Genomic DNA, 14,839 nt, shown 5'->3' on the forward strand with positions numbered 1-14,839 from the left:
TATTAACTATAGTCATCATGCTGTGCATTAGATCTCTAAATTTATCCTACATAAGAGCAATTCTGGACCCTTTGACTAACAGGCACCATTCCCTCCACCTCCCCACCCCTGGTAACCAGCGTTCTACTCCTGAACAGTAACTAATTTTTAACTCTCTGAAAGCAGTCATTCTACCCAAAGAACTTTACCCTCTGAAATTCATTGGCTTAGTTAGCTGTAGCATTTTGCATTAGAAAAGCAGCTCTGGGGAGTTGGCTCAGTGGTTAATGAATTTATTTGAATTCAATTGCATAATTTCAGTTTGACTGTTTTTGAATCTTGAATTTTTTTTACCGTACTTTCCAGTCTTGTGTCATCAGCAAATTGATGAGCAAACTTTCAGTCTTCAAACTTCCTGAGAAAAATATTGTGGAGTTCCCTGATGACCTAGCAGTTAAGGATCCTGTATTGTCACTGCAGTGCCTTGGGTCACTGCTGTGGTGTGGGTTTGACCCCTGGCCTGGGAACTTCTGTGTGCTATGGGCATTGCCCTCAATTTTTTTTTTAATGTTGATTTAAGACGGACCTGACGGAGCTCCCGTCATGGCGCAGTGGTTAACGAATCCGACTAGGAACTATGAGTTGCGGGTTCGATCCCTGCTCTTGCTCAGTGGGTTGATGATCCGGCGTTGCCGTGAGCTGTGGTGTAGGTTGCAGACGCGGCTCGGATCCCGCGTTGCTGTGGCTCTGGCGTAGGCCGGTGGCTACAGCTCCAATTCGACCCCTAGCCTGGGAACTTCCATATGCCACGGGAGGGGCCCAAGAAATAGCAAAAAGACAAAAAGACAAAAAAAAAAAAAAAAAGAAGGACCTAACGATGAAGCCACTAAAGACCTTTTCCAGACTGAGACTGCTATGTAACTTAATGAAATGTTCGTGCATTTGAATCCCCTATCCTATACCAAATATCTCACTAGCTTGGCCACAGGACTTATCAGATGCCTTCTTGAGGTCAAGATTCATGCCAACTATATTGTTTTCTATGGTTGCTGTAATAAATCACTATAATTGCTTGGCTTAAGTCAACGCAGTTTATTATCTCACAGATAAGTAGGTCAGAAGTCCAACACAGATCTCCCAGGCTAAGCTCAAAGTGTCCACAGGGCTGCCTTTCCTTTTAGAGGCTGTAGGGGAGAATCCATTCCCTTGCTTATTTTAGTTATTGGCAGAATTAAATTCCTTTTTTTTTTTTTTTTTGCATTTTAGGGCTGCACCCACAGCATGTGGAAGTTCCCAGGCTAGGGGTTGAATCGGAGCTGCAGCTGCCAGCCAATACCACAGCCACAGCAACGCGGGATCTGAGCTGCATCTGTGACCTACAGCACAACTCACAGCAACGCCAGATCCTTAACCCATTGAGCAAAGCCGGGGATTGAACCTGCATCCTCAAGGATACTAGGTGGGTTCGTTTCCAGTGAGCCACAATGGGAATTCCTCAATTCCTTTTTGTTGTAGGTCTAAGGTCTCATTTCCTTGCTGCTTGTCAGTTGATGGTCACTCTAGCTTCTAAAGATCGGCCATATTCCTTGGATCATGTCTCCCTTTCTCCATCTTCAAAGCCTGCAATGTTTGTCAAGCCCCACTTATGCTTCAAAACTCTCCTGCCTCTTCCTTCCTCCCCTCCCTCCTTCCCTCTTTCTTTCTCTTTTTCTCTTTCTCTCTCTTTCATTTTTGGCCTCCCCATGGCATATTGAGTTCCCGGGCCAGGGATCAGATCTGAGCCACAGATTTGACCTATGCCACAGTTGCTGCAATGCAGGATCCTTTAACCCACCGTGCTGGGCCGGGGATCAAACCTGAGCCCTGGCGCTATGGAGATGCCTCTGATCCTGTTGCACCACAGCATGAACTCCTCTCCTGCCTCTTATGACACCTATCCATTTTCCTCTGGAGGGAGGAAAGGTTTTCCAGCCTCTAAGGACTCATGTGATTACAATGGGCCCGCAAAGATAATCCGGGATAATGTCCCTAGTTTAAAGTCAGCTGAGGAGTTCCCTGGTGGTGCAGTGGGTTAAGGATCTGGCATTGTCACTGCTGTGCCATGTGTTTGATCCCTGGCCTGGGAATTTCCACATGCCACAGTTGCAGCCAATAAAATAAAATGAAATAAAATGTAGAGTCCAAATTTGTTTTTAAAATTCTTTATTAAAGTATAGTTGATTTACATTGTTGTGTCAGTTTCTGCTGTACAGCAAAGTGACCCAGTCATACATACATATGCATTCCCTTTCTTTTTTTTTTTGTCTTTTTGCTATTTCTTGGGCCGCTCCCGCGGCATATGGAGGTTCCCAGGCTAGGGGTCGAATTGGAGCTGTAGCCACCGGCCTACGCCAGAGCCACAGCAACGCGGGATCCGAGCCGCGTCTGCAACCTACACCACAGCTCACGGCAACGCCGGATCGTTAACCCACTGAGCAAGGGCAGGGACCGAACCCGCAACCTCATGGTTCCTGGTCGGATTCGTTAACCACTGCCCCATGACGGGAACTCCTTCTTTTTTTTTTTTTTTGAAATTTTATTATTATTTTTTTTTACAGAATAAAATACATACATTTAAACACAATTACATTCACACAGATTATTATATCAGGGATCTTAAGAAACAGATTAAGTGACTCCCTCTGGAGAAGTGGAATGGAAAATATGCTGAGACAAATAGGAAATTTATTCTATTCTTTATCCCATTTCGTATGGCTTTCATCCTTACTATTTAGTATTATCTATTACATTTCAATTTTTCTTTAACAATTAGCATTATATTAAAATTGTTATATTATGCAACTAAAATTTATAAAGAAAGCCTTATATACCATTAAATATTTTATATAGCATAATAAAAAGAATAACTTAACTGGTAAGACTAATAAAAATAATATACCCTCTGAAAATAAGTAAAATATAAAATGCATAAATTGGTTAAGAAACAGTGTAACTGTATAAATATGTCCTCACAATTTGTTCCATCTAATTGATTCTTCAGTATAGGCATTACACTATTCTAGGTGATGTGATAAACAAGACATTATAGACCTTACATTGTACCATGGAGAGAAATGGTTATTAATAATACAATTGTAGAACTGTATTATTTAATTGTACAGTTGCATTATTTAATTATAATTATCATAAATTCTTTGATGGAGAGGAAATCAGAATCAGATCTAAGAAGACTTCAGCTTTCCAAGAATGATGTCAAATGACCCCCTTCTTGGTGGATTATGCACTTATTAACTATGAGATATATTTCTTCTCCAGAGATTCCTTGTTTGTGTGTCATTTGTAGATTTTTGGTTTGCAGTTATTCTGAAATTTTGATATGTGTCTATATGTATATGAGATTGTTTTAAGTTGTTCTCTTAATTGCAAGTGCATCTCCAGTGTCTTGCATTTGTACCCACCTCTTCTCATGATTTCTGATTTTGATGGTATAATTGTGCATGGATGATTTTGTATCTTTACTGTATATATACCTTTACTGGTGAGCCTTGTCATTTGTGGAATTTTTGTTTCCTGTTGCTGTCTTGTCTTTTCTGCCTAGAGAAGTTCCTTTAGTATTTGATGTAAGGCTGGTTTAGTGTTGCTGAATTCTCTCACCTTTTGCTTATCTGGGAAGGTTTTGATTTCTCCTTTGAATCTGAATGAGAGCCTTGCTGGGTAAAGGAATCTTGTTTGGAGGTTTTTTCCTTTCATCATGTTAAGTATATCATGCCACTCCCTTCTGGCCTGCAGAGTTTCTGCTGAAAAATCTGCAGGTAACCTTATTGGGGTTCCCTTGTATGTTATTTGTTTCTCTTCCCTATCTGCTTTCAAGATTTTCTCTTTGTCTTTAATTTTGGTCAGTTTGATTAAATAAGTTTCGGGGTGTTCCTCCTTGGGTTTATTTTATATGGTACTTGTTGTGCTTCCTGGATTTGAGTGAGTGGTTCCTTTCCCATGTTAGGGAAGTTTTCAGCTGTTATCTCTTGGAATATTTTTTCTGTCCCCTTCTCTCTCTCGTCTCCTTCTGGCACCCCATAATATGGACGTTGGTGCATTTAACATTGTCCCAGATTTCTCTGAGACTCTCTTCATTTGTTTTCAATCTTTTTTCTTTTCTCTGTTCTATATCAATAATTTCCACTGGTCTGTCCTCCACCTCGCTTATTCATTCTTCTGCCACCTGTATTCTGCCGTTGGCTGCTTCTAGTGAATTTTTTATTTCAGTTATTGTATTCTGCATCTGTTCTTGTTTAGGTTTTATATCTTGTATCTCTGCTCAGTGTTTCCTGTAAGTTATCCATCTTTGCCTCCAGTTTATTTCCAATGTCTTGCATCATCTTCAGCATCAACAGTCTAAAGTCTTTTTCCTGGAGGCTGAGAATCTCCTCATTTTCTGGGGTTTTTCCTTTCTCCCTCATCTGAGTTATAGTTCTATGTCTTTTCAATTTTTCAGGTTTTTGGTATGGTGACCCTTTTACAGATAATAGAGTTTGTAGCCTCTCTTGCTTCTGGTGTCGGCCCCCCTGTGGCTGAAGTTGGTATGGGGGCTTGCTGTAGTCTTCCTGATGGGAGGGACTGATGCCTGCCCACTGGTAGGTAGATCTGATTCCTATCCCTCTGATGGGTGGGGCTTTGTCTCTCTGTGAGATTAGAGGTGGCTGTGTGCCTGGGGGGACTTTAGGTGGCCTGTTTACTGATGGGTATGGCTGTGATCCCACCTGATTTGTTGTTTGGCCTGGGGCTTCTCAGTGCTGATGGGTGGGGCTGATAGCCACCTCTAGAGAAAGGCACACTGATGAATATTCCCAAGAGCTTCACCTCCAATGTCCTTCCCCCACAAAAAGCCACATTCATCCCCTGTTTTACCAGGAGGTTCTTCAAGAACTTCAGTCAGTTCTGACCCAGATTCCTGTGGAGACTTTGCATTGTCCTGGGACCCAGTGCATGTGAAAGTCTGTGTGCGCCTTTTAAGAATGGGGTCTCTGTGCCATTTGCAGTAACATGGATGGAACTAGAGACTCTCATACTGAGTGAAGTAAGTCAGAAAGAGAAGACATATATCATATCACTTCTATCTGGAATCTAATATAAGACAGAAATGAAACTTTCCGCAGAAAAGAAAATCATGGAAGTGGAGAATAGACTTGTTGCCAAGGGGGAGGGGGAGGGAGTGGGGTGGTTGGGGAGCTTGGGGTTAATAGATACAAACTATTGCCTTTGTAATGGATTAGCAATGAGATCCTGCTGTGTAGCACTGAGAACTAATGTCTAGTCACTTATGATGGAACATGATAATGTGAGAAAATAGAATGTGTACATGTGTGTGTAACTGGGTCACCATGCTGTAGAGTAGAAAAAAAAATTGTATTGGGGAAATAACCATTAAAAAAAAAGAAAAAAATGAAGAACGGGATCTCCATTTCCCCCAGTCCCGTGGATCTCCTGCATGCAAGCCCCACTGGCCTTTAATGCCATTTGCTCTGGCGGCTCTTTATCCCACCGGATCCCCAGGCATGGGGTCTTGATGTGGGGCTCAGAACTCTCACTCCTGTAGGTGAGTCTCTGTGATGCAGTTACTTTCCAGTCTGTGGGGCTTCCCACCAGGGAGGCATGGGGTTGCTTATATCACATATTCACCCCTCCTACCTCTTGATGTGGCCTCCTCTTTGTCTTCTGGAGTAGGATATCTTTTTGAAAGTTTCCAGTCCATTTGGTTGAAGATTGCTTAGCATTTGGTTGTAATTTTGTTGTTTTTAGGAGAGAAGTTGAGCTCTAGTCCTTCTATTCTGCCATCTTAATCCCATCTCCTAAACTTCTTGGTAATTTTAACCCATTTTCTTATTCTATTGAAATCATTGTGCATCTTGACTCTGATATTTCCCCTCAGTTTCCATCTGCAAACTTGGCAGTGGTGTTGGCAGTGGGCACCCGCAGGCACTGGCGCCGTGTGGCCTCTCAGGACTGGCTTCCCTGGCAGCCCCATGGGGTCTCCTGTGCAAGCCTTTGTCCCGGGTTCCTGCAGCCGATATTTCTCAAAAGAATAAGAGTAGAGTGGGAGGGATCGGGAGCTTGGGCTTATCAGACACAACTTAGAATAGATTTACAAGGAGATCCTGCTGAATAGCATTGAGAACTTTGTCTAGATACTCATGTTGCAACAGAACAAAGGGTGGGGGAAAAATGTAATTTTAATGTATACATGTAAGGATAACCTGACCCCCTTGCTGTACAGTGGGAAAATAAAAAAATTTAAAAAATAAAAAAAAATAAGAGTAACAATACTAGACACAATTGACAAGGGCTTAATCTCCAAAATATACAAACAACCTATACAACTCAATAGCAAAAAACCCAAACAACCCAATTGAAAAATGGGCAGAAGACCTTCACAGACATTTTTCCAAAGAAGGTATACAGATGGCCAACAGATACATGAAAAAATGGTCAACGTCTCTAATTATTAGAGAAATGCAAATCAGAACTACAATGTGGTTCTCACACCAGTCAGAATGGCCATCATTAACAAGTCAACAAATAACAAATGCTGGAGAGGATGTGGAGAAAACAGTACCCTCCTACACTGTTGGTGGGAATTTAAATTGGTACAACCACTGTGGAAAATAGATGGAGGTGCCTCAGAAAACTATAGAACTACCATATGACCTGGCAGTACCACTCATGGGCATTTATCAGGACAAAACTTACATTTAAAAAGATACATGCACCCCTATGTTCATTGCAACAGTATTCACAACAGCCAAGACATGGAAGCCACATAAATGTCCATGGACTGATGAATGGATTAAGAAGATGTGGTATATATACACAATGAAATAATACTCAGCCATAAGAAGGAACAAAATCATGCTATTTGCAGCAACATGGATGGAACTAGAGACTCTCATCCTGAGTGAAGGTAGTCAGAAAAAGACAAATACCATATGCTATCACTTATATTTGGAATATAATATGTGGTACAAATGAACCTTTCTACAGAACAGAAACAACTCATGGACTTGGGGAACAGACTTGTGGTTGCCAAGGGCAGGGGAGGGAGTGGGATGGACTGAAAGTTTGGGGTTAGTGGATGCAAACTATTGCATTTAGAGAATGGATAAGCAATGAGATCCTGCTGTATAGCACAGGGAACTGTATTTAACCACTCATAATGGAAACTTATGGAGGATAATGTGAGAAAAAGTATATATATATATTTGAAAAAGTATATTGATATTTGACTGAGTCACTTTGCTGTACCTCATAAATTGACAGAACATTGAAAATCAACTATAATAAAAAATCTTAAAAAAATAAAGTATGTTGGAGTTCCCATAGTGGCGCAGCGGAAACGATTCTGACTGGGAACCATGATGTTGCTGGTTCAATCCCTGACCTCGCTCAGTGGGTTAAGGATACGGAATGGCTGTGAGCTGTGGTGTAGGTTGAAGATGTGGCTCAGATCTTGCTTTTCTGTGGCTGTGGTGTAGGTCAGCAGCTGTAGCTCTGAAATGACCCCTAGCCTAGGAACCTCCATATACCATGGGTGCAGCCCTAAAAAGGAAAAAAAAAAAAGTACATGTTTAGGACCCTGTTTTTAAAAAGAATACTATAATTTTATGTGTGTTTTTAATTACTGTTTCCAAAGCACTTTCATACCTGTGATCTCCCTTGATAACTTTATTATGGGTAACCCTTTAAATCCATGCATCTTAATCATTCTACCAATACATATGAAGGTAGGTCAATACTGTATTGCTTTTTTATAAACTCAAAGAATACTATGGTGGCAATTATTTTGCAATATGTAAGTGTATCAAATCAACACATTGTACCTTAAACTTACCAGTTATATCTCAGCAAAACTGGGAAAAAACTCCAAGAGTAATATATAGGCACAATGAAATCCAAATAAATTATGAGTGCAAAATAGACATAAGGTATGCTTTTTTTTTTTTTTTTGTCTTTTTGCCATTTCTTGGGCCGTTCCCGCGGCATATGGAGGTTCCCAGGCTAGGAGTCAAATCGGAGCTGTAGCCACATCCGCAACCTACACCACAGCTCACGGCAACGCCGGATCCTTAATCCACTAAGCAAGGCCAGGGATCGAACCTGCAACCTCATGGTTCCCAGTCAGATTCATTAACCACCGAGCCACGACAGGAACTCCAACATAAGGTATGCTTTTGAGATAAATGGTAATATTGTGAAGATATATTTCTAAATATGAAAATATAGAATGGTGCATAGAATCCCATAAAAAGAGGTATATTTAATTATTATGTCTAATAATATTCATTTGAATTGTTGAAGTTAAAAAAAAGCAACTCTGGAAACTGCATATGTGTTTAACAGTAAACAACCTGAGTTAGAATTAGCCTAAGAAATTTTGTAGATACACAGTGCAAAAATGAGAACTTTGTAGAGGATCTATAATTTGGGAACTATAAAAACAGGTTTGTAGATGTGCCTGGACATAGACTGCTCTAAGGGTTTGTTTGCAGATTAAGAAGGTAACATTGTGAGTGACCCAAAAATGCCACTTATTACAATCATCTTTGTAGTCTAAGAGAAAATCTTTGATTTTTATATGGTATATCCAAGAGTAATATAAGCCTGATATAAGTGGCCTATTGCATCCTAAAACATTTAGGAGGAAATGGGATAAAGCTATTGTGGAATATGGTGGCTCTAAGTTCAGTCCTAACAATTTTGTAGTTTCCAGATAGTGTTCTAAATGGAATCTTTCTAAGTTGAAGATCATTAAATAAAGTGAAACAGATAGGAGTTCTAACTAGAGGAAGTGTTCACCCAGGTAAGCGATGTTAAGCATTTAGCAAAAAGCTACAACTTTGTGACTCACTGCCATAGGGGCTGCGCAGACTGCAAACACAGCTTCAGATGTAGTCCTTAGCTTAATGGAGTTTGCAATCTAATTAGGAAATAACATATATTTGTGTAACAGTTCTTGTTGTGGCTCAGCGGGTTAAGAGCCCGACTAGTATGCAAGATGTAGGTTCAATCCCTGGTCTCGCTCAGTGGGTTAATGATCCGGTATTGCTGCAAGCTGCAGTGTAGGTCACAGATGCAGTGCAGATCTGGTGTTGCTGTGACTGTGGCATAGGCTGGCAGCTGCAGCTCTGATTTCTCCCCTAGTCTGGGAAGTTCCATTCACTACAAGTGCAGCCACGTCTGCCAGGTCCTTAACCCACTGATTGAGGGCAGGAATTAAACCCATGTCCTCATGGATACTAGTTGGATTCATTTCCGCTGTACCACAATGGGAACTCCGGCAGTCAGATTCTTAACCCATGGTGTTACAGCAGGAACTCTTCTATAGCTTTCTTATTATTTGTAAAAATGCATAATAGCGTCCTAATAGGCCTGACAATAGCTCTGGCCTTCGTCATGTTTTGTGATGAAACATTTGCCAGAAATCAATTTGATCCATTTAGTGGGGCAAATGGACACAGCTTTCCTGTTCCTGTTTTCCTTTTTTTTTTTTTTGCCTTGAGCTCAGATTTTAATTTTTAAGTTTTTTTTAATTTTAATTTTTTGCGTTTTACAGCCACACCCATGGCATATGGAAGTTCCCAGGCTAGAGGGCCAAATCAGAGCTACAGTTGCTGGCCTACACCACAGCTACAGCAACAACAGGTCCAAGCCATGTCTGCAGTCTACACCACAGCTCACAGCAATGCTGGATCCTTAACCCACTGAGTGAGGCCAGGGATCCTCATGGATACTAGTCAGATTTGTTCCCACTGAGCCACAATGGGAACTCTGAGCTCAGATTTTTAAAAACATTTATTTAAAAAATCAAGTATAGCTTTTTCCAAATGTCATTTGTTACCATTGAATAGAATCTTAGGAAACAAGATTATTTTTTTTTGTCTTTTTGCCTTTTTCTAGGGCTGCTCCTGTAGCACATGGAGGTTCCCAGGCTAGGGGTCTAATCTGAGCTGCAGCTGTTGGCCTACGCCAGAGCCACAGCAACACAGGATCTGAGCCACGTCTGCAACCCACACCACAGCTAACGGCAATGCTGGATCCTTAACCCACTGAGCAAGGCTAGGGATCAAACCTGCAACCTCATGGTTCCTAGTTGGATTCGTTAACCACTGAGCCACAACAGAACTACGAAAATTTTCAAGTAAACAACCCAAACTTACACCTAAAACAACTAGAAAAAGAACAAACAAAACCCAAAGTTAGTAGAAGGTAAGAAATCATACAGATCAGAGGAGAAATAAATGAAATAGAGATGAAAGAAACAATAAATATCAGTAAAACTAAAAGCCCATTTTTGAAACAATCAACAAAATTGATAAACCCTTAGACCATCAAGAAAAAAGGGACAGGTCTCAAATCAATAAAATTAGAAATGAAAAAGGGGAAATTTCAAATGACACCACAGAGATACAAAGGATCATAAGAGACTACTAGAAGCAACTATATGCCAATAATGTCGAAAACCTAGAGGAAACTGACAAACTCTTACAAAGGTACAACCTACCAAGACTGAACCAGGAAGAAATAAAAAATATGAATGTCTGTTCACAAGAACTGAAATTGAAACTGTGATTTAAAAACTTCCAAAAAACAAAAGTCCAGGACCAGATGGCTTCACAGGTGAATTCCATTAAACATTCAGAGAAGAGGTAACATTTATTCTTCTGAAACTCTTCCAAAAAATTGCAGAGGAAGGAACACTTGTAAGCTCATTCTATGAGGCTACCATCACACCGATGCCAAAACCAGACAAGAATACCACATAAAAAGAAAATTACTGGTCAATATCACAGATGAACACAGATGCAAAAATCCTCAAAAAATATTACCAAACTGAATCCAACAATATATTAAAAGCATACAACATGATCAAGTGGGATTTATCCCAGGGATGCAAGGATTCTTCAACATTCACAAGTCACAAATCAATCAGTGTGATATACCACATCAATGAACTGAAGAATAAAAACCATATAACCATCTCAATTGATGTAGAAAAGGCTTCTGACAAAATTCAATAACTATTTTTGATTAAAAAAACACTCCAGAAAGTGTGCACATATGGAATCTTCCTCAACATAATAACGGCCATATATGACAAACCCACAGCTAACATTATTCTCAACAGTGAAAACCTGAAAACATTTCCTCTAAGATCAGGAAGATAAGGATGTCCACTTTCACCACTGTTGTTCAAAGTAGTTTTGGAAATCCTAGCCAGGGCAATCAAAGGAGAAGAAATACAAGGAAGGAATTCAAATTGGAAAAGAAGTAAAACTGGCACTGTTTGTAGATGACATGGTACTATACATAGAAAATCCTAAAGATGATACCAGAAAACGGTTAGAGCTCACCAATGAATCTGGCAAAGTTCCAGGATACAAAATTAATATATGGAAATCTCTTGCATTCCTATACACTAACAATGAAAAATCAGAAAGAGAAATTAGGGAAACCATCCCATTGTACCATCATGTCAAAAAGAATAAAATGCCTAGGAATAAACCTACCTAAATTGACAAAAGACCTGTATTCTGAAAACTATAAGACACTGTTGAAGGAAAGTGAAGACGACACAAACAGATGGAAATATATACTATATTCTTAGATCAGGAGAATCAACATTGTCCAAATGACTGTATTACCGAAGACAATCTATAGATTCAGTGCAATCCCTATCAGACTACCAATGGCATTTTTCACAGAACTAGAACAAAAAAATTTTTTAATTTATATGGAAATAGAGGATAAAAATTTTATCTCTTTTTTTTCCCTTCCCCCCCCTTTTTTTGTCTTTTTGTTACTGTTGTTGTTATTGTTGTTGTTGTTGTTGTTGCTATTTCTTGGGCCGCTCCCGCGGCATATGGAGGTTCCCAGGCTAGGGGTTGAATCGGAGCTGTAGCCACCGGCCTACGCCAGAGCCACAGCAACGCGGGATCCGAGCCGTGTCTGCAACCTACACCACAGCTCACGGCAACGCCGGATCGTTAACCCACTGAGCAAGGGCAGGGACCGAACCCGCAACCTCATGGTTCCTAGTCGGATTCATTAACCACTGCGCCACGACGGGAACTCCCCCCTTCCCCTTTTTTTGGCCATGCCCAGGGCATGCAGATGTTCCCAGGCCATGGATCAAACCCAAACCACAACAATGATCTGAGCCACAGAGGTGACAATGCTGGATCCTTAACCGCTAAGTCACCAGGGAACTCCAGTAGTACTCTTCAGTGTTGAAAAAGATTCAAATGTCTACCTTTAGAGAATCATAGTGAGTGAATTATGGTTCATCTGTATGATGGCTTTTTAATTTTGTTTTATTTTAGGGCTGCACCCTTGGCATATAGAATTTCCCAAGCTAGGGATTAAATTGGACCTGCAGCTACTGGCCTACGCCATGGTCACAGCAATGCCAGATCTGAGCTGCATCTACGACCTACACTGCAGCTTGTGGCAATGGCCACAGCAATGCCAGATCTGAGCTGCATCTATGACCTACACTGCAGCTTGTGGCAATGCCAGATCCTTAACCCTTAACCCACTGAACAAGGCCAGGGATTGAACCTGCATCCTCATGGATGCTAGTCAGGTTCTTTTTTTTTTTTTTGTCTTTTTACCATTTCTTGGTGCGCTCCCATGGCATATGGAGCTTCCCAGGCTAGGGGTCGAATCGGAGCTGTAGCCGCCGGCCTATGCTAGAGCCACAGCAACGTGGGATCCGAGCTGCATTTGCGACCTACGCTACAGCTCATGGCAACGCCGGATCCTTAACCCACTGAGCAAGGCCAGGAATCGAACCCACAACCTCTTGGTTCCTAGTCGGTTTCGTTAACCACTGAGCCACAACGGGAACTCCATAGTCAGGTTCTTAACCCATTGAGCTGTAACGGGAACTCCTCCGTGTTCTATATGATGGAATATTTTATATTCATAAAAAGTATGTTTCTGAAAAGTGTACCATAACATGAAAAATGCTTTTATGTGAGATGTTAAGTAAAATAATTAGAAATTATAAGTAAATGAATACTTCACACACATATTAATTCTAAATTGATTCAAGATTTTAAAATGTAGGTGTATAAGTCCTCTTTATGTGCATAACTACATACTGAACTCTCAGAAATTGTGCATAAATATTTGAGTGGCATAACAACTTCTTAAAAAGTGCAAACATTTTTTTTCCCCTCAGCTGCCGCTAAGGTGCTCGGTCCTTCCGAGAAAGCTAAGGCTGCGTTGGGGTGAGGCCCTCACATCATACGGAGACTAGCACCGTGCCCGGCAGCCCCCACCTAGTATTTGTTCACACCACGGCCTCCTCAGAGCTCGCCTGCATCTACTCTGCCCTCATCCTGCATGACTATGAGGCGACGGTCACAGAGGATAAAATCAATGCCCTCAAAAGCAGCAGGTGTAAATGTTGAGCCATTCTGGCCAGGTTTGTTTGCAAAAGCTCTGGCCAATGTCAACATCAGGAGCCTCATCTGCAATTTGGGGGCTGGTGGACCTGTCCCAGCAGCTGGTGCTGTACCAGCAGGAGGTCCTGCCCCAGCCACCCCTGCTGCCCCAGCTGAGGAGAAGAAAGTAGAAGTGAAGAAAGAAGAATCTGAGGAGTCTGATGATGATATGGGCTTTGGTCTTTATGACTAAACTTCTATAACACATTTAATAATAAAAAGCTGAGCTCTTAAGAAAAAAAGTGCAAACATCATATTATTTTTTACATTTGTATTCACCTAGCTCAGTAAAATTTTGCCTCCTGAAGCTAAATATTTTTCCCTCTATGTTTAGTTCAACTTTTTTCCCCTCTATGTTTAGTTTCAACTTTTGTTTCCAAGCAGTTCTGTTTAAAGATTTGTAAGTATACAATGAATCCAAGTTATGTGCTGAATTACTACAGGAACTTAAGCTATAAATTGAACAAGTGCGAGTGAACAGCCTTAGCCCTAAAAGCTGTAAGGAACTTTGAAAGAATCCAGTAGAGTGGCAGCCCTAGCCATAAAAGCTGTAAGGAACTTTGAAAGAATCCAGTAGAATCCTTAACCCTAAAAGCTGTAAGGAACTTTGAAAGAATCAAGTAGAGGGCTGCCACTCTACTGGATTTTAGTTCTGATACAGATGAGACTTGGATTTTAGTTCTGATACAGATGAAACTTTTTTTCTTTTGTCTTTTTAGGGTCGCACCTGTGGCATATGGAGGTTCCCAGGCTAGGGGTCGAATCACCATAGCCACAGCAACGCCGGATCTCAGCCGTGTCTGCGACCTCCACCACAGCTCACAGCAACGCCAGATCCTTAATCCACTGAGCAAGGGCAGGGATTGAACCCACAACCTCATGGTTCCTAGTCGGATTCATTAACCACTGTGCCACGACGGGAACTCCAAGATGAGACTTCCTAACAGAACATTTTGTTCATTAATCTAAGTGCTTAAAGTCAATTTATGGTGGAAATCTCATTAAAATTCAATGTAGAAAAATGTTCCTATACTGACATTTAAAAATATATATGAGGAGTTCTCTTGTGGCTCAGTAGGCTAAGGATCTGGCTTTGTCACTGCAGCGGTTCAGGTTGCTGCTGTGGCATGGGTTTGATCCTTGGCCTGGGAACTTCCATATGCTGTGGGTGTGGCCAAAAAAATGAGATTATTTCTTTTGTCTTTCACATACTGCAACATTGTGTTGCATAGTTGCTGGGTTTTTGTCTATTTTTTTGTGACTTTCAGATGAAAATAAGTCCAGGAAAGCACCTTATTAAAGCTATTTAAAAATGCTTGACACATTTTTCAGAAGTAACTATAAAAATTAACTAAAGATTT

At 40.9% G+C, this 14,839-nt stretch overlaps 1 pseudogene; it reads left to right on the forward strand.

Moving 5' to 3' along the window:
- Nucleotides 1–856: 856 nt before the first annotated feature.
- Nucleotides 857–13,671, forward strand: LOC125118053 (60S acidic ribosomal protein P1-like; annotated as a pseudogene).
- The last annotated feature ends 1,168 nt before the right edge of the window (nucleotides 13,672–14,839 follow it).

This window comes from Phacochoerus africanus, chromosome X, assembly GCF_016906955.1.
Source record: "Phacochoerus africanus isolate WHEZ1 chromosome X, ROS_Pafr_v1, whole genome shotgun sequence".
In the NCBI taxonomy this organism is placed as follows: domain Eukaryota; kingdom Metazoa; phylum Chordata; class Mammalia; order Artiodactyla; family Suidae; genus Phacochoerus; species Phacochoerus africanus.